We start from the raw sequence: 18386 nt of genomic DNA, 5'->3' as shown, positions 1-18386 counted from the left end.
ATAAAGCGACTACTCGCCATAAACGTTTATTGGGAGTTGTCGGCTATCGAGATGTTCTGTTTAGTCCTGGCACTGCATCTTTTTAATACAACCAAATTCATATAAAATGTTTTATATAGGTCTGTTTTCAAGTGATCACGTGATTACTGTACCAGCTTTTTCCAAATCAGAGTCTGAATTCAACCAAGTCATTCTGTTACTTGGAATAAGTCCGGATCATTTCATCCTTTCGACAAAAGCGATTTCCAAATCCTCATTTTCAATTTTCCCGAAGTATAAACACTAATTTTATGAAATTAGTTGACTTATAGGTGATTATAATATCAGCTTTTTGTCAAATTGCAATATCATTTACGAGCGAACGATTTTTGTTGGTCTACACACAAGACCGTTTTAAAGATCCACACAGAATCAGCCTAACTCATAAATGGAAAAGCAAAAACTTTTCATTAAACGAAGTCAAGGTGTTAATAATGTATGGTTTAAAATTGCTTTCCATTCAACTAATACATGTATTTTATCCAGGCCATATTTATATTTACCTAAGTCTCGGCTTAATCAATACCCGCATTACAACATTTGGAATTGTATGTATACAAATATCCATACCAATGAAATATCAATGTTCTTTCCTGGTTCAAACTCTAATTCTTGAACTTTTGGAATTTATTATAAACGTAAGTTTATAAACAAATAAAACAATCCTGACATATAATAATTAATGTTACTTTGGCGATATTTTGCTGTTAGATACTTTCTATTTTCTTCAATATTTGTTGTATATCAGCTCGCTTTCCCATCATTCATGATCCACTAAAAGTTGTGAGGGACAACACACCTGTTCAATAATCTTTAATCAAGACTCTGTCTTCAGTCGAGGACGTATGTAGAACTTTGTTGCAAATATGGACCATCAAGGGTCAATCTTTCACAGCTGATAATGCAAGTTATACTGGCACTTTATAGCCAAAATTACAATAATAAAGTTGTCCCGTCTCATAAACTGAACAACTCCTATGGGATGTCACTTGTCTAATTAAACGTAATTAAGTTACACTTAAGACATCTTGTTTACGAGTCAAAGTCCTTAACAAGAAGTAAAAAAGACTACTTTGAGATGAATTACCTTTTTTGTGTTTATTATCCCACAGACCTGCGATTCAAGCATGTCTTGAACTTCATGTACGGTCTACGTGGTTTTGTACATCTTAATGGAACCGATGAGTCACAAACTAAAGATAGACTTCGGGGACACAAGTCGTCGTCTTGTGCTCATTCATATTTTGTAGTCGATATCACAAATGACATGTCACTTAATACCCACTATAATTGTTAGCCAAGCTCTGATGGCGATACGTCTTGGAGGGTAATTTTCTTTTGCCGAGACAATATGGCGGCGCTTAACTATCTGATGGAATTGCATGAGTTGCTCCTGCTGAACTTGAGACGCCATTGACTCTCCTACCGTACCTCAATCTTTCTATTTTACTTAGTGGATGCTTAGTGACAGGTGCGTCAATTAGTCATCATCACTGAGAATTGCTGGAAAGTACATACATACTAGCTTCTTTGGAGAGTAAATCAGTCCAAAGATAATTTATAACAAGACTTGCAACAAATGGCTCGTTGAAATGTAAAGATAAACTATCGATATGAAAAATTTACTCTAAATCTTGAAACCGTGCTTTATCTGAACCTAATGTTGAGATGAATTGTTTCATTGTCTTGTCTGTTGCTTTAATGAATGGCACTGGAAACAAATAACTCATTTCTATAGTTCGAAGTAAAGAGTTAAAATTTAAGGTATTTTCCGTTTTAGCTACTCACACACTACTTTTCTTCAGACGACTCAATAAAGTAGCAGTCGGTGAGATCAAATGAAATCTTGGCGCCAAATCTAACTACGGACAAAGACGCAATTGTTTCAGCTCTTTAACTCTGTCAGAGATAATGAGACACTTCTACATTGTAACATAATTGTTGATGGCTATTCGATGTTGTCATCCCTAATATGCTCTCAGAAAATGGTCAAGAATAGAACTGGAGACTAAGGCAGACGGGGACAGCGTCATTGTGGCTGACAAATGCTGGGTTTCGCGCCAAAACATCCTGATGGTAACGTAGAGAGTACATATGCAAATGCCAAGGTGACAATACCTATCACTAGACACAAATTTAATCAATGTTACCGACATCCAAGGCTTCTTTGCGAACTTTTCGGCGTCTTTCTTCACGACTAAAGTAAAATCCCCTAGATTGGAGTCCAGACTACTCCTTCCCATTGCTAAACCTTTATGTGAACACCAATTGACAGAGGAAATTGTTCACACATCCTAGAAATTTCAATATTTCATAAGACAGTAAAATTATAATTGGCATTTCACAACCAATAAGTAGACAAGTAGAGCACTAGAAAGCTACCATTTACACTGGATAAACCAGTTTACATGGCAATTTCAAAAAAGAAAAAAACGTGGTTTGTTATTGATTTCAATAATACATCACCCGTGTTGGCATTCCGAAGCATAAATGAGGTTACTACTGTCCCGGTAGGCTACTTAATATTTAAATGACTGTTACTGTATTGATATTTCTGTTGGAAATAATTGTTTCTGATGAACTTTCTTTGCGAAAGAATGGAATCTGTGTCCTCGCTCACACGCAACCAATTGAAATAGTAGAACTTGAGGTAACACGTTGACCTGACCTTAGACACTGCTGAAGAGACGGCACGATTTTAGAATGTTACACATCATTGGAACTTTACCTGTGTAATTGCCTTGAAACGTGGTTTGTGCCTCGCCATTCTAACAAAATAGTAGGAATGCCTTGTTACAGATTGGATTGGCAACGCTGAAAAGAATACAAATATGACTACGTCACATGTTTAGACTGAATAACCTTTTGCCGTAGAAGTTATTCACTGAATAGAATTTAGTAATAACTAAGGCTCTCTGGAGATGTTGGTCGGCGCATTTACTTATCACCATTGACAATGGAGCAAATTAGTGAAGAATTTGGCAACCAAACATGAAAGCTGCTCATGTCGATAGCAATTAAATCGATCTTTCTAGAATTTCAGTTCACTTCTTAGTAAAAAAAGCACAAGTGCAGCTAGATTGTGGAAACAATCACATTTTCCAGGGTACACTTTCAACTTGTTAGGGGCATTGGTTTAATTTTTAGCTATTAAATTAAATGACATCATTCAAATTTGGATAGAGCACATGAGAGAGTGTCGATGGCGCTTACTCAACCACTGAAAGATTAATTCGTCCAGATACGAAATTTACAGCTCTACATTACTCCTACAAGATTGTTTGTCGTCTACGTTACAATGGCGTATCACACAGATTCGTCTTTATGTTTGTTTTATTTTGTTTTGTTTTCTGCTGATTTGCGAAACATAAAATGGATTATCTTTGCTGTAACTGATAAATACAGTAAGATGAAAACAACGCAAATACTTTATTGTGAAATATAGCAATTACTGTATGACAAATTTCTAAGATGTTATTATATGGTGAATTTCAAATATTTGAATTACACTGCGGACAGGTAATCATTTTAATTTGGGGGCGGTGGCGGCTGCGAGTTTAATACAGTTTTGCTTTATCGTTTTTGACGAATGCATTTTTTCAGATGGACACTTTCTGTACAAAATGAGAGGCACAGCATATTTCGTACGCCGTTTTCAAAGAATAGGGCATCAAAAAACATCATCTTAACTCATAAATCATGCGGCTGGATTAAGACGCCTCCATTATTAGCATGTACAACTGGGGAGAAACATCAGATTAAAGTAGGAGGACTCTATTTTCGTGACTTGTGATATCATCAAAAAAGAGTTTAAAAGCCTTTACCTGTCAGGGTAAAAGTCCATAACAATGTCAGGTCTTGTCATTCTGCTAGAAAGGTAGCAATATTAGTGCAATTATAGTGTTATTCAACTCATTTGATAAATGAAGACACTATCATGATGAATAAAACCATTTAATTAGATGAAAGCATTGGTGTGTGCATGAAACAAATAGAACGTAGCGTTTCAGCAGACTCATTGATTACGAGTTTCTAAATTTGGCAGCAATGGACGAAGTGGTAAAAAATGTAGGTACCAATTCACGGTACAAGTTTATTCTGAATTGAATTTACCATGTATTTATCTCTATCCTCATTGGCTCTTATTGCTCTCAAAAGACCAGTGAAATTAAATACAGATAATTTAAAGCCCTAATTTGTTATACGTAACAGACATAATGGGTTTTCTGCAGCCCTGGTTTCATTATATATAACAAATACATAGGGTGCCAAAGCCCCGAGTGTGTGTGTGTGTGTGTGTGTGTGTGTGTGTGTGTGTGTGTGTGTGTGTGTGTGTGTGTATATATATATATATATATATATATATATATATATATATATATATATATGGTGTTTCATGAATGACATATATTATGTATATATATGGGGTTTCATGAATGACAAAACCATGCACGTACAGTATGTTTCCTTTCCTTAATAGTTTTTCCAAAGACGGTGTCATTCTCGAGGATACGACTCCAAATTCAACGTCGCTAATGTCAATAGTCTTTACAGCATTCTTTTTTTTGCAAGATGAATTTCATACGTTCGTTTTCAAAGGGGGGAGAGGAAAATTTGTCAGTCTATTTCACGTTTCACTTTTAATAACCTTTGACATCGTCAAACACATTAAAAGTTAATCCTAAACTCGTCTTGTCAAAATGAGGACGTGTGCCGATTTCCACCAACTTTATAGATAACTCTTTCTATGCTAGTAGGATAATAAACACCTTACCATTCTTCCGACAGAGTATAATTTTCCCGCAGGTCTATCTAAATATCAGGGTAAAGGTAGGTAGATGTGTTAGCAATGCGGCAGCGGTATTTATAAGAATCGCAGTCTTTTTTAGTTGGTCATGAATTCGTCTCCCCGTCCTCAACTATTTTAATGTTACAGAGTGGTTGCCGATTATTTGACTTTAGCTGTAATTAAAGAAAACTAATTATATAACGTAAAAAAGGATTGGATAATGTCCTCCAAATTATGCAATACTGCCAGAAATACGAGGGAAAAACCACACATCAACAGAGGGATAAATGTGAGGGAAAAACCACACATCAACAGAGGGATAAATGTGAGGGAAAAACCACACATCAACAGAGGGATATATGTAAGCGAAAAAGTACACATCAACAGAGGGATAAATGCTAATATAAAAGCATTCGATCGAATAGTTCCACTAAGGCTCCGTTCTCAATTTGGTCAATCGTAGCTTTTGTTCAGTGTTGTCATTATCAGTGTGAGTTAATTCACGCCTTCAATCTTTTAGTCTTTCTTCCGTTCTTTGATAGCTCCGGGTGGCGGCAAAATGTCAAAGACTGGCAACAGAGGACGTCCTACTCAACACTATTAATGGAGAAATCTCGTATTGTTAAGACGTTTCAAAAAATGCTGTTCTGTTTTCTGTGATTCAACAAGGAACAATAGTCACACACTGGGTTCTTTGCTTTGGTCGATTTCTACAGGCGTCCATTTTTACATATATGGACGTAAAAAACGACGACTTATCAATAGCTCATTATACACCTTTATGTAGGTCATTCCCCCCACACTCATCATGACCTGAGTTCAATTAGTCTAGAACATTCTCAAGGTCACTGCCCTTGATGACCTAACAACCTTGAATTCAATTAGTCATGTTTGGAATGTTCTGGAAAGTTGATTAGTTGTGTAAGGGAGATAATTTTAGAACAGTAATTAGCATGTCAATAAAAGTTCTAGATTGTTCTTATATGCCTTTATAAAAGGACGTGCTCAGCTTCCAGTCAGACTTTTGGGATCGTGTCTCTTGTGTGTTACTAAACTCCAGCAGTAGTCATTCTCAAGACTTGTCAAGACCTTCACTGTCAACGCTGGATTTATACTGTGGACTTTGTGCAGCTTCAAGCCTGCAAGGACTGTTCATTCATCCAACTGACTGTTACAACTCTGAGACTGGAGCTTGCCGTCCCAGCTGAGATAAGTAGTCTGTACACTTTTAAAGCTTGTACTCTATCCCTGACTTAGCAATTAGTTTTATTTTCGTAATAAATTTTGTTTAAACGGAAACTGCTGAGTTCACCCTTTTGTTCGTTTTCTCTGCACGTAACAAAATTGGGGGCTCGTCCGGGAGACGAATATTTTGAGCCGTTTGACAACATTTTGCCTACCTTTTCAAAACTACTGTATACTGTGAACTCAGCGAAATTCAATCATGGCGGAATTCAAGCCAGACGAATTTATGGATGACCTTGATCAGGACACATTTAATTCCCTCAGAAAAGACAACCTCATAGCACTGGCAAATTTCCTTAAAGTAGATGTCAAAAGATCTATGCGCAAGCGAGAAATTCAGTTCAAGATTGCAAAACATTTAGTTAATTCTGGCCATTTTGAAGAGTCTGCCTTAAAAGATTATGAGCCTGAGTCTTCCTTCGAACTCAAAAAATTAGAATTAGAAATACAGGCAGATTTGGAGCTTAAGAAATTGGAATTAGAAAAGGAAAAATTGCAAATGGAAGAAAGGAAAAGGCAGGAAAAATTACAAATGAAAGACAAAGAATTACAAATGGAAGAAAGACAGAGAGAAAAGGAGAGAGAATTGGAAGAACATCGACTACAGTTAGAAATGAGACGTTTAGAGCTTGGACAGTCAGGAAAATTCTTCCTTCAGACAAGTTTGACATCACTAAGCATTTCAGGTTAGTTCCCCCTTCCAAGAAAAGGATGTGATAAATATTTCCTCCATTTTGAGAAAATTGCTCAGAGTCTGAATTGGCCTAAGGAGTCCTGGTCTATGCTTTTGCAGAGTGCTTTGGTGGGTAAAGCCAGAGAAATTTACATTCAGTTGTCAGTAGAGCAGGCTTCAGATTATGATTCTGTGAAGGAATTAATTCTCAAGGGCTATGAGTTGGTGCCTGAAGCGTACCGTCAGAAATTTAGGGATTGTGAGAAGGCGAAAGACCAAACTTATGTTGAATTTGCTCGAACAAAAGAACAACTGTTTGATCGCTGGTGTTCTTCTGAAAAGGTCAGTCAGAATTATGACAAATTACGACAACTTGTTTTGATTGAGGAATTTAAAAGGTGCATCCGGAGTGACATCAAGACGTTTATCAATGAACAAAAGGCAGATACATTAGAGGTTGCTGCACGTTTGGCCGATGATTATTCATTGACCCACAAATCTTCATTTCTCAGCAAACCATCCCAGTCCTTTTCATACAGAAACAATGCAGGTAATTTAACTCCTCCTTTTCATCCAAGAATTTCTCAAAGGAGAGTAGGAAATCAAATGACAGCAGTTCACACAGTTCAAGTAACACTCCCACATCATCAGATCCCAAGTCTCAACTCCTTCTGACAAACAGTTTGGTACACTTTCTTGTAATTATTGTAAGAAAGACGGCCATTTAATGTCAGAGTGTTTCAAATTGAAAAGAAAACGTGAAGGTCAAAGTGGTCAAAGTGGATCTAAGCCCACAGGCTTTATTTCTTCATCAACTCGATTAGAGTCTAATAATGTGTGCAACACATTTTCTGAGGTTAAATTCCTCTCATCCCCAATTAATGAGGTCAAGGTCAATTCTTCTCAAGATAGCATTATGGGTATTTTCGAACCATTTATTCACGATGGTTTTATATCACTTTCTAGTGATGATTTTTCTTCCGCTACCCCTGTCAAAATTTTAAGAGATACCGGGGCTTCCAGTCTCTTTTGTTGGCAGATACCCTGCCGTTTTCTGAAAAGTCATTTTCAGGTTCTAAAGTTCTTATTAAGGGGTAGATTGCAATGACTACATTCCTGTTCCTCTCATAATGTCTATTTGTCTTCGGACTTTGTTTCTGGACCTGTGGCTTTAGGTATTAGGCCTTTTTTGCCTTTCGAAGGGATTCACCTTCTTCTTGGAAACGACCTTGCTGGGGACAAGGTCATCGCTAATCCACTTGTGACTGATAATCCTACTTTAGATCAGGATCCAGAGCCAATTGAACAAGAGATACCCGATTTATTTCCTTCATGTGCCATTACTCGAGCCATGTCAAAGAAAACTTCCGAGAATCAAAATACTCTCAAAAATAATGTCACAGATGTTGACTTAAATGACACCTTTCTCAGTCAGGTGTTTGACACGGATCATTCCGTTATCCCTCGTGGATTTGAAACTTCCAGTAAAACTTCTGCTGACCAAAGTCAGACATTTTCTAGATCAAATCTCATTGCAGAACAACACAAAGACCCAGATATTTTGTCTTTGTTTGACAGGGAGATGATGAAGGTAAAACTTCAGATAGCTCTGTTTCCTATTATACAAAATCTGGTATTCTCATGCGTAAATGGAGACCTCCAGATGTTTTGGTTGATGACGATTGGGCTATAAAACATCAAATTGTGGTTCCAAAGCCCTACCGTGCTGAAATATTGCGCCTAGCCCATGAAACCCCCTGGGCTGGTCACTTAGGAGTCAGGAAAACTTATCATAAAATTCTCAGTCACTTTTATTGGCCTAATCTCAGGCAGGATGTAACACATTTCTGTAAAACTTGTCACACATGTCAAATGGTAGGAAAGCCAATCAGACCATTCCAAAGGCCCCTTTACAGCCAATTCCTGCATTTCAAGAACCATTTAGTAGGATACTAATAGACTGTGTTGGGCCCCTACCAAAAACAAGATCAGGAAATGAGTACATGTTGACAATTATGTGTACATCAACTCGGTTCCCAGAAGCCATACCACTGAGAAATATAAAGACAAAGACTATAGTGAAAGCTTTAGTCAAATTTTCACTTTATTTGGCCTCCCTAAATGTGTCCAGTCCGATCAAGGCTCCAACTTTATGTCTGGTATTTTTCAACAAGTAATGGATCAGCTAGGCATTAAACAGTATAGGTCATCCGCCTATCATCCAGAAAGTCAGGGTGCTCTTGAGCGATTCATCAAACTTTGAAAAACATGATTAGGACCTACTGTTTTGACACAGAGAAGCAGTGGGATGAAGGAATTCATTTTTTGCTCTTTGCTGTTAGAGAGTCAATTCAAGAGTCTCTTGGTTTTAGCCCATTTGAGCTTGTATTTGGACATACAGTCCGTGGCCCACTTAAGCTCGTTAAAGAGAAATTCCTATCAGACGATGATGATTGTCTGAATATTTTGCAATATGTGTCAGATTTTCGTACAAAACTCTCTAAAGCATGTGAATTAGCCAGAGAAAATCTTGAGTCATCTCAGCAGTCAATGAAAACCAAATATGATAAAAGCACCTCAAAACGGAAGTTTGAACCAGGTCAAAAAGTTCTTGTTCTACTTCCAATTCCTGGCAAACCACTCCATGCTCGTTACTTTGGGCCATACCTAATTGATAAGAAATTGAGTGATTTAAATACATCATAATAACACCTGACAGGCGAAAACAAAAACAGCTATGTCACATAAATATGCTTAAGCCATATTTGGATAGGGATAATCCTACTATAACTCAGCCTGTCAGTGCAGTCAGTTCAAGCCATTATGAAGATAGTGATACTGAAACTGACTTGAGTGAAAATACTCTAAACTCAAAGCTGGGCTCGGTCAAGCTTCAGAACTCAGAAATCCTGGAGAAGCTGGAGTCTACAAAGTTGGCACACCTCCAGCCAGAACACAACAACAGGTGAAAGAACTGCTCCACGAATATAACACCTGTTTCAAGATGTTCCAACAAGGACAAACATCATCTATCACAACGAAGATGTCTGCGACAGTAATCCATTGGAACAACATCCAGACAGACTGAATCCTGCGAAAGCGGAATATCTCCAGAGGAAGCCAAGAATTTGCCGAACAATGACTTTATCGAACTCAATAAAAATAACTGGACTTTGCCATGCATACTTTATGCCAAATTCAGTGCCATTTCAAGTTTTCCAATATAAATTGCAAGAGCATAGTCATGGGATAGATCATCCTGTTTGCTATTTTTCACTCAAATTTAACAAATCCCAGAGAAACTACTCTACAATTGAAAAAGAGTGTTTATCTTTGATATTAGCTTTACAGCATTTTGAAGTTTATGTTACTTCTTCAAATCAGCCAATAGTGGTTTATATTGATCACAACCCTCTTGTTTTCTGCAGAAATTTAAAGGCAAAAATCAGAGATTGCTAAGATGGAGTTTAATGTTACAGGAGTTTAATCTTGATATTAGACATATCAAAGGCAGAGACAATTTAATTGCAGACTGTCTCTCTCGTATTTAGAGTTTATTGTTGTTCACTTTCAAGAAATTTTATTGTTGTTCACTTTCAAGAAACTTTACTTTAGAGTAAAACAAAATTTGAGTACTTAAATCCTTTTCAAGATTACATTTGTAAAAGAAAGATTTTTCTTTGAAAAATTTTCTTTTTTTGAAGAGGGGGTGTGTTATGTAGGTCATTCCCCCACACTCATCATGACCTGAGTTCAATTAGTCTAGAACATTCTCAAGGTCACTGCCCTTGATGACCTAACAACCTTGAATTCAATTAGTCATGTTTGGAATGTTCTGGAAAGTTGATTAGTTGTGTAAGGGAGATAATTTTAGAACAGTAATTAGCATGTCAATAAAAGTTCTAGATTGTTCTTATATGCCTTTATAAAAGGGACGTGCTCAGCTTCCAGTCAGACTTTTGGGATCGTGTCTCTTGTGTGTTACTAAACTCCAGCAGTAGTCATTCTCAAGACTTGTCAAGACCTTCACTGTCAACGCTGGATTTATACTGTGGACTTTGTGCAGCTTCAAGCCTGCAAGGACTGTTCATTCATCCAACTGACTGTTACAACTCTGAGACTGGAGCTTTGCCGTCCCAGCTGAGATAAGTAGTCTGTACACTTTTAAAGCTTGTACTCTATCCCTGACTTAGCAATTAGTTTTATTTTCGTAATAAATTTTGTTTAAACGGAAACTGCTGAGTTCACCCTTTTTGTTCGTTTTCTCTGCACGTAACAACACCTTTCTCGACTCGATTTTTCTAGCTACTTAATTTTTCCGATTACATCCATGGATTTGCACATAAGTCTTTGTATTGTGTTGGTGTGCTATTACCAATTTGTGACCTTCTCCAGCAGAGCTAAAATGGTTACTTTGTATCAGGCTAAATAGACCCGTGAGGTACGGTTGAGAAACTGTGAACATTTATCCCGGTTGTCTCGCTTCTCCTGTGTAATTATTCTTCAGTCTCAAGTGAATTTTAACATGCTACCTACGAAAATAAACGTGTACGTACTTCCAAATATTGTCGATAATTGGAGTAATTGGAGAAGGCGAGAAAAGGATTAAATTGTAAGGTTCAAATAGAAGTGCAATCAAAGGTCCAAACAAATAAATCATGAAATAGCTTGTGATTCTCTTAATGGAGCAGACTGAAAGCTGTAATGAAAGTAGACGATGTAACCTGCAATATTGAGTGGCAATATGGATCTGCAAGTCATAATGAACCAAACGCAATCAATGCCAATTGTCAAAATGAATGAGCGTTCATGATCTCATACCAAACTGTTGTTGCACCATAAGCTACTATAGTCAATTCTCATATAATCTCGTCTCGTCTGGTATGATCTCGTCTCGTCTGGTATAATCTCGTCTCGTCTGGTATGATCTCGTCTCGTCTGGTATAATTGTGAAAGAATCCGTAATATCAGCTTACAACATAGACAACACTGTTACATGTAAAATAGTTTTTATGATGATGAAAGCATTTGTAATTTGTAAATTTTGTGTGATAACACAAACTGCTGAATACCTCTTCTATTAAAAGGAAAATTGATGGTTGCATGAAAATGAAAGTACCTTACCCGAGTTGTATGAACGTCCGAGTGCTTTACTTATTTCGAGGATATTGTTAAAGAAGGCCTGATCATTGAATTAATGTGTTCATACTTTAATGCAAATTAAACTACACAGAACATATGCATACATAAATACCAATTTAATGACCTACCTATCCAACATATAGCATGTGTACTTATATGTATGTATGTATGTATGCATGCATGTTTGCATGTATGTATGTACGTACGTATGTACTACAGACAGACAGACAGACAGACAGACATGCATAGAGACATCCATATATACATACGTTTGTTAATGGCTTCAGAGTTGCATAGTGACTCGAGAGTAATGAGCACAAAATCTTCATCTCAAATAATTTATTGTAAAGTAGCTTAGCAAGTGCTAGATTTTAGAACTTGTTTTGTGGAAAACCATGTCCACTTAATTGAAAAAATACTTTTCTAGAGTATGCTGTACAATCAGTGCGACAGATTAGTACTGGTAATAAGCAAAATCCTTGATAATAAATTATCAGGGTTCATAGATGTTGATTTCTCGTCTATTAATATGCTGTAACAGATGTACTTTCAAACCAAACCATGTTCACTGCATCATAACGCTGTCCTCTCTCAGCAGAGTTTAGTTTGAATGAGAACCTTGCCTGGTTTCATGATACCAGTAACATGACAGAAACTTGTGTTCACTTGCCTAATGAGTTGAAAATTGGTCAAGCCGGCTTTCTTTGATAAAATGAAAGCCTATTAATATAAAAAAAGAACTTATGCTAAAGTACTGCGTGTATAATCTCGCAACAATCTCAATTTTAATGCAAAAATGATGTTTGGCCAAATTGAGAAGCGATTATTGAGTATTTCCGTAGTTACTGCGCTTTCACCGTTACTTTTCTGACCTTGCTAATTCAGTGAGTTTTTCTCAACTACTTAATGAGCTGACAACGTGGCGGTTAACTCATCTAGTCAAATTCTCTCTCTCTCTCTCTCTCTCTCTCTCTCTCTCTCTCTCTCTCTCTCTCTCTCTCTGACACTCTGCTATTCACCGTATAGAAAGGCTTTCGATGCGTAATTTTACAGATAAACAGGTCCGTGAGTTTTGCGAAAACTTTTAATCGACAGGGGGAATGTTGTTGGGGAAAGGTGAAAATTTCCTTTCAGCGACAATTAATGATAGGTGGGAAATTTGAAAGGACAATCGGACAAAAAACTAAATCACGTATCTATGTGTTTTCTTAATTGCTTGTTTACAGGACAAATTGCTGCAGGCACCACCTAAACTCATTGTATAGTCTTGATTGTATAGTCATTTACACAACTAATTAAGACGGTGTCAGTGAAAATTGCTATATCTGCAATGGAACCCCAGGGTTGAGGCTTGAGATTGTTTTATTACACTTTTAGAAATCCAAACATCTCTTCTTGATCAGTAATATATCGATGTTATTGAAGAATACAACATTACCGTTATCATTATCTAATTATTCAAAGTGTAGTGTTCGATCTCGGAAGATTACTTACGATAATCGAACATTAAATTATAGTGTCGATTGGTAAACGTCAGTTCTAAAGCTCTCGTATTGAGTTATTGCTTCACTTCACAATCACTCAACATAGGCGTCAGCAAAACTGAACAGAAACCATAGTATGAATAATTGGCATGGAAACAACTTGTGTCATAGTTTTTGCGTCTTCTTATCTACCTAATCCGAAAAGGAAAGGAATTTACGGTCATATTTCTCCATTATAAATGTCGTTTTCTCTCTGGAATTAAGATGTCCCGCAGATCATCAATATCTTGAAAGAATTTTGCTGTTGAAGGATCAGACATGAGACATACGGAGATTTGTCAAGATGCTATCACAGTGGTAAGGTCAGTGCCATTCTTGATTACTCTATTCATTGGATAGATGGATTCACCTTGTTACTTATTATGGTATACAACAAGGCGCCGAATGCGATCTCCTGCATCAACCAACTGCATAGAGGTGAAGATTATCATAAAAATCATCTTTTATATCCCATAATGAAACATCCTCTGAAAGCATGCTGATGTAATTCGAAGAGAAAATCGATGAAAAATGACCCACCATGACTTTTGACTCTGCGTAATGGCCATGGTGTTTCATATGGCGGTTTACCGATATCACGCCGTAGAGTATTCTGTTGGCTCTGGCACAAAAATGGAATTGATAGGGATAATAAGATGCTGTAAAATCTCATGGCATTCATAGAATTTTCTGAAGTTTTGTTACGCTTCCGTTTCTTGTAAAACTAGGCGGATTACTGATATTCCTATGTATCTTTTTCTATTTCTACAACTGATGTCTGAATGAATGCTTACCATTGAAACTTGCCAATGTTCATCTTTCTCTCGATGTCTATGAATCCCAAATAATTTCACAATAGCCACGATTTTCCCACTTTCACCTTTTAAATCTTACCTATGGCTGGCTCTTGCTACATGATCATTCATATTGAAACAGTGTGCTTCCTATGTTGTTACACCTCAAAACTTGTAAGGTTGTCGCTCTAGAATATGTGTGTCTTGGAGAGGTATATACTCCCAATCGCCAAATAAAACCCTTAAAAACGCAATTCAACAAAGGGTTGACTACAGCCAAGAATCTCGAATTTTGAATCCAATATTTCGATCAAATCACATACAAGTGGCTGCCGTCGTATCCAATCGCATCACATATCAACACTGACTCAGCTGGAGTTGACTGCGGTGATATAAACGCCAATACTGCTGACTCTTTCTTAGAGGTTGGAAGGTGTTCAATCAGGTGGTTCCTTGATCGCCGCATACAGTCATTTACGCTACAATTATATCCATCTGAACATAAGTTTAAAATCCATTGAATGACCCTTGGGTGAGTCGGTATTTCATGTATGACTGATGGGCTAAAGTTTAACTTAGCTGTGCCGTAGAGAGCAAATAGTCGCTCCATGCTAGTACACACGTGAAGTACACCTTCGCTTACGGGGTGTTTGATTTCATTTTGTCCCACTAAATTCCATGGAATATGCTAGAAGGTAATTTACATTCATTAATGATGGAAAGTATTCATTAATTTCAACTTCAAGTGCGACTTTGATCATTATTGCAGATTATCTTTCAATATTGTCGACGGTCAAGGCTGATCACTCGTTCGTTAACACCGCAGACTAAAATTGGAACAACTACGTCACAACTTGAGATGACGTCAATATGACAACCAACTACATTTTCAGCGGAAGATCAGAAAGGAGAGTAATGTCAAAAATCTGCAGTTTGTATGTGTTAACAACGGCAATTGAACTTGTTTATGTTTCCACATTTACAAAGTCTCCACTGGACTGGTAAGCTTATAGGACGGTGGTCTGAGATGGGCTTGTGCAGGTGGTCTGTGATGGGCTTGTGCAGATAGTCTGTATATGTACTGATACAAATCTTCTCTAGGACGTAATTATGGCAAAACCCGTGTTGCCTATAAAAATAGTGGAAAGAATTTGAGATTGAAAAGCAACTGTCCAAAAGCAGCCTGGCAACAGAGAGATGATACAAACAAAGATTGAATTCTACGGTAATATTCATGGGGCCTACTCAGAGAGAGAGAGAGAGAGAGAGAGAGAGAGAGAGAGAGAGAGAGAGAGAGAGAGAGAGAGAGAGAGAGTAGGTCATTGAGGTGTTCCCAGGTGCACAATGACCAATGGATGAGGTGTTTCAAGATCCGCAGTGACCACGCCATGGGTGAGGCATGCCAAGATGCACAGTTTATACCAATAAGTGAGGTGTCCAAAGATGCAGTGACCACTGGTTCAGTGTCCCAAGATGTACAGTGGCCAATAATTGAGGTGTTCCGAGATGAACAGCGACCACTAAGCGAGGCGTTTTAAGATGCACACGAGGCCAGATGTTCTCAGACGTATAGTCACCAATTGGTAAAATGTCCCAAGATGCACAGTGACCACTAGGTGAGGTGATCCAAGATACACAGTGACCACTGGATGAGGTATTCCAAGATACACAGTGACCACTGGATGAGGTATTCCAAGATACACAGTGACCACAGGTTGAAGCGTTCCAAGTTACACAGTGACCACTGGACGAGGTGATCCAAGATACACAGTGGCCACTAGGTGAGATGATCCAAGATGCTTAGTAACAGTGAGATGTGTAATTATTATTATCTGATGACTACTGGATGACACGTTCAAATGTGTTGGGAGACTTTAGATAGGATGTTTAAAGATACCCATACCATACAATAGGTGCATGGAGTGTCACTAAATGTCCGTTGGCAATGCAATGGAGTGTTAAGTAATTCTTCAGGTGGATGTCCATGGATATCAGTTAATGTGAGATAGATTTTAAGGTGTCAATTACCGGTATTGTTATGCCAAGGCAGTGTCTTTATTTTCAGAAGTTGAAGTTTAAACAGATATGTCTTTTGGTGCATAGTTGATCGTTTATATGTCACAAGATCGACTGAAATTTGTGTTGCACGTGGTTGTTTATGGACGATTTTCCGTCGTTGTCTCACAGCAATGATAATATATGGAATTCATACTGACTAACTTCGAACAGTAGTACATAGCAGGCACGTGGCATGTAGTAAAATAAATCAAATACACTGCTGTTATTCTTCCGTGAAAGCGAAGTGATGAATTGAGCAAAGTCGGAGTCATCGAGGGTACCTATTAGTTAGGACAGTGCCTCCAGAATATTTGTCTCCATTTTCATCTTTGCTCTCATTAAATTTTGTTCAGCTTCATGTGACAGTATTTTGGAGTATCAAATTTTGTGAGTTTAAAGTTATGTAGACTTGATGGGAACCACGCCTTTATTTATAGAAGGACAATTTTGTGTGTTTGAAATGCTTCCCAAGTGCACTGTGAACAAATACGAATGACATCAAGTGGTTTTGTGTGGTAGCCCTTGAAGGCAGTTTGGGCGATGTTCAGGCTGTCTTTCAGCCCCTTCAAGCAACTACATTGCAGGTGTTCATATGATACACGTCTTTTCACCTAGATTCAATCAACCCATCATGGATTGCTGTTATCGGCGCGGCGTCAGCTTTCCGTCGGCGACAAAGTGATCCTGTTTTGAGTAGAGTCGTCCTTGGTCGGCTTGTCAGCCAGCTCTGCAATAAGCCATCTGAATGGCTAAGGAAAGCGATTAGCTTCTGCCCGCCAGAGTAGCATTAGTGCATTGATATGTAAAACGATTCTACATGTATGTTCAGCTATTGTCAATCACAAAAGAAATCTTTCCCTGTCAAATGGAGAACAGTATGAAAGATTGTATTTAAATTAATTCCTACTATATGGTTCTATCTCCTGGGATATGTCCCTCAACACATCACTCCCACTCTAGTAACCTTCCGTATCACGGATAACCCCCCCTCCCCCCAATGTTTTCCGTATCGATGACTCCATTTTTGACACAAAAATGAAACGTTCCAAATTTTACAAATTTATGATATTTATGACCGCTGAGTAGACGCCAATGATATTTACCAAAGATACACGTGTGCACAGTAATGGAGGGACTGTGACATGTGTGCACAGTAATGGAGGGACTGTGACAACATACACGTGTGCGCAGTAATGGAGGGACTGTGACGAGTGTGCGCAGTAGTGGAGGCACTGTGACATGTGACACGTGGAAGTGCAGACTTACCTTAATCTTGGTAGGAAAGGTTGTGAACTGTAATACTCGATTCAACACCGGTTCAAACCCCATTCAAATGTCAACCTAATGAAGAGAAAATGTCGGTTAAATGTATTGCATAAAGAAGCATTTATTCATCGTTTCAAAATTCAAGTGTATGCTAGCATTGTTTATTCCTCTCTCTCTCTCTCTCTCTCTCTCTCTCTCTCTCTCTCTCTCTCTCTTTCAAATATCTACAAAAGAAATGGCGTTTCAAAATAAGGTGTCATTTCATGTCCGTGACGTCACACAAGTGACAATAAGTCTGCACTGTACAAAATATACAACTGTTTAATTTAGTGTCAATGTTGTTCCTACGTCTCTAATCATTGTAGATTATTGAACGTTTAAACGATCCCTCTAACAAAATATTCGATGGATGCGATAAGCTCGATTCAATATTTTGAAAACTGGCTGAGATTTGACGTGTCCCATGATAGCATAGTGTTAGTTAATTGTTAGAATCAACGATAACGAATAAAACCTGAATTTCTCAAGGGTTTCGTGAGCTGTATTCATTTGGGATGTTTCGATGAGTGTGGATGTAAGAAAGCTCCATCCGGGTAATAAACAAAAGGAAAGATTTCCAAATGTGAACGAGATTATTCATGAGATTGAGATGCATGTAATAAAAAATCCCTCGACATCATTGGTTATATGAGAGAAACAGTCACTCTCCTGTATACTTGTGTGCTTAATTGTTGAAATCTATCGTGTCATTTTTAAGAAATGCAACACGCAAAGGTAATATCATGTCTTTTACATTCGAAACAAGTATTATTACACTTCAAGTGCTCTAATTTTAATTTTCAAGTGAAGACTACGCT

The sequence above is a fragment of the Ptychodera flava genome, chromosome 12, assembly GCF_041260155.1.
Source record: "Ptychodera flava strain L36383 chromosome 12, AS_Pfla_20210202, whole genome shotgun sequence".
Lineage (NCBI taxonomy): Eukaryota > Metazoa > Hemichordata > Enteropneusta > Ptychoderidae > Ptychodera > Ptychodera flava.
Note: the sequence above shows the minus strand (reverse complement) of the source record.